Raw genomic sequence first — 3,388 nt, forward strand, 5'->3', positions numbered from 1 at the left:
GCCAGGGAAGGTTTCCTGGAGCTGTCTTGAAGGGGAAAGATGGGAGTAGAAAAGACGTCTGAGGCAGAGGAAATAGCACGCACAAAAGATCCGAGGCATCAAAGCATCGACTGTGCTCAGCAGTGGGCTTCGTGTCTTTGGCCTGGCTGGAGCCCTGGCTGTGGGGAGATTGATTGATGAGAGCATTTTGAGGGTGCACCAAGTTGTGAAGGGCTGTGTTCCCATGCCAAGTTTATCCTGTGACTGATTACGAAGAAACCCACTGAGTTTATTAAGTGAGGGAGGCTGGGGCCAGACTGCCTGGCTTCATACCTCACTGCTGCTGTTCACTCCTGTGTGGCCTCAGCACCCTGTGCCTCAGTTTTCTCACCTGAAAAATGGGGATGATAATAGCACTTCCTTGACAGAGTTGCTGGGGGCTTAAGTGAGCTAATGTAGACAAAGGAATTGCCTATATACTATTGCCTGTAATGGTTATTATCACCAGTATTGTTTAGGATTAAGAATGTGTCCACCATGCAGTTCTGTGGACGCTGGCCTCAAGGGTGTCTTGCCAGAGGCTGGAAGACCAGTCAGGGGCTTTGGTACCAGTCCAGGGGAATGGTGACTAGAACCCAGACTGAAGTGGCACCCTGGGGATGGTGAGGAGCGAGCAATTTTGGAGATGAGCAGGAGGTTAAGTGACAAAGCATTCGATCATCAGCTGAAGCCCAGAGAGAGGTTGGTAAGGGGGACCTGGATTAGGCTAGGGATTTGGAGCTTGGGGGTCGGGGGAGATGATGTTGCCAATCCTCATATTAGGGGTGCAGGAGGGGTTCAGGCCAGGGGAAGATGACGAATTCAGTTCTGAGTGTGCAGCTTGGAGGAGTCTGTGGGACATCCAGGGGGACATGTCCTGGGTACAAGTGGATATGGGGGCTGGGGACATGGGACAGAAGTGGTGACTGAGAGACACCTGTGATGTAAGTGTATCTCGCACCCTGGTAGAGTGGGCCGCCACTGACAAAGCACCCTCATGTCCATTTTCTCAGTGGATCTTCTCGTCAACACCAGGAAAGGGGCACCATGAGATTCATTTTGCAGATGCAGAAACTGAGGCCCAAGGAGGTGAGGCAAACTGCTCAAGACCTCATGGTCAGTACACGGTAGACCAGGAGTCTCAGTGTGGTCTTCCTAGTGCCCCAGGCTGCCTGGAATGGGCCCACAGGCTCTCCCACCCCAGTTTCTCCCGGTGTCACTTCTCTGCAGCCTGGCAAGTTTGTAAAGAGGCCCAGGCCCTATCTCCAGGGCACTCCTGGCCACCATGGGAAGAATCTGGTCATTGCCCCTGTGAAGAGGGCCACGTGGCCAGGAGTGTGGCAGACAGCCTACTTTCCCCTCCCTACAGGCTGTGTTCTCAGGGTGGGAAGGCAGGCATCTCCCTCTCTCACATGGCTCTGACAGTGGCCTCCACCCGGCCACTTGGCCACTTGGTCACATCTGGGGTCCAGCAGAAAAGAAGGCACTACAGCCCAAAGGGTCTCTTCAAATCATTGATGGGCTGGAGGGCCACTTCCCAGGGAGGCAGAGCAGTGGCCTAGAACTCACGCAAGCTAACAGGTGGACCAGTGGGAAGGAAGTAAAGTCCCTGGGGGCTTGGGAAAGTGGATGTCCTACTTTTTTAGGCTATGGGCGTTGTTTTTAACAGGACAAGCCTTGAAGACCCAAGGAACCAAAGACTTATCTGAGACATAAGTCCTTCACTTCTCCTTGATAGAGAACCCTGTCTGTCTTGCCATATTGGTGTCTATTATCAGCCCTGCCTCCCACTGTGTGGGGAAGGTCAGCTTTGACAATTTTCCACTTGAGGAGGTGGAAACTGAGCCTCTGAGACATGAATCAGCCTCAGGAGAGAACAATAGATGCAGGGTTCCAGATGCATGTGGCACAGCCCAAGATCATGACCGGTGGCGGAGGATAGTCAGAGTCAAAGTGAGCTGGGGTGGTGGGGGGCAGTTATTACACACACCTTCTATGCACCAAGCACTGCCCTCAGTACTTTACATGAATCATCTCATTAGCTGTAAGAAAGCTGCAATTATGGCTGTCTAATCCATGAGGGAACAGTCTCAGAGAGGTTAAGGAACTGGCCTAAGGTTACACAGCTGATCAGCAGTAGATTGCAGCCTCTCTGACTTGAAAGCCTGTTCTTTTTCCACTGTACTGTTAGTTTTTCACTGTATCTGCTAGTTACCCTAGTGGCTAACTCTCCCTACCAGATCCCTGTGACTTACAGGGCCTGACACATAGTAGGTACTTTTTTGCACATAAAACTCGATTTCCTGTTTCCTGTACACATTTGTGCTTCTAGTAAAAGGTGCAAAATACTGCCTTTAACACAACTTTGCCATGTAGCTGGCTTAGTGGGAGAGTCTAGAATCTGTGGATAATTAATAGTGTTATTTTAAACTTACACTCAGTGGCTGGGGGCTTTGCGTTAAGTCCTTGGGGATGGACACCTTCAACATCTCCTGTCTTGGGCTTGGATGTGGGAAAGAGATGCTATTCTGTGTGCAAATTCGAATCCACTAGGAACTGCCCGAAAATGTCCTCCAGCCATGGAGTAGCGCAGAGGGGGTGATCTGTGTATTCTGGTGGCCATGGTGGGAGGGATGAGTCCTCCCTGCCCAGCCTCCTAGCCTCTTCTTTCCCAGCTCAGCCGAGGTCCATGGGAGCTGGGAACCCCAGGAGGGCTAGGACCTGAGCTGCAAATGTCTGGCCTGGCCTGGCCTCTCTCAGCACATGTGATGCATTAGGCTGGAACGGCTCCTCAGGGAACCCTTTCCCATCATCTCCTCTGCAGCAGTTCAGAGGTGGCGCAGAAGATCAAAATGAGCATGTTTGCAGATCACATGCTTGTTGATTTGGGCAGCTGTCTCGGCTAGGGTGTAAGGAAGAAGGTGAAATTTGAGGTCTGAGTGAGGAGCGAGGGGAGCCCAGGCAGACTGGGTCCTCATGACTGCAAAGTGGGGTTTGCAGAGGCTGGGCAAGGGGGGACATGTCTCAAGGGGCAGTCAGTAGCCTGAAAGCCAGTGTCCACACACCCAGGCCCCAGCAAGGGTGGCTCTCTCGGTGCTAGGCTGTGAATCTGGGCCTTGGCAGGAGGCGGGCGGACGCAGCCAGCTCAAACTCACTGAGGACCCAGGAACAAACTAGAATCTCTGGTGCTGGGTAGAAGAGAAGGGTGGGTCACAAATGACCTTCCCCATCCCAGATTCCATCCTGCATGGGATGTGGCTGGCCCTTCCCTGGTGACAGCTACAGGGCCCTGGGGAGACATCCTAGTGGAGGGACCTCAGCTCAGGCCTGACCTCAGGCTGGATACTGGGCTAGGTTTTCTCATGGATGA

This window comes from Chlorocebus sabaeus, chromosome 9, assembly GCF_047675955.1.
Source record: "Chlorocebus sabaeus isolate Y175 chromosome 9, mChlSab1.0.hap1, whole genome shotgun sequence".
NCBI classification, from domain to species: Eukaryota; Metazoa; Chordata; class Mammalia; order Primates; family Cercopithecidae; genus Chlorocebus; species Chlorocebus sabaeus.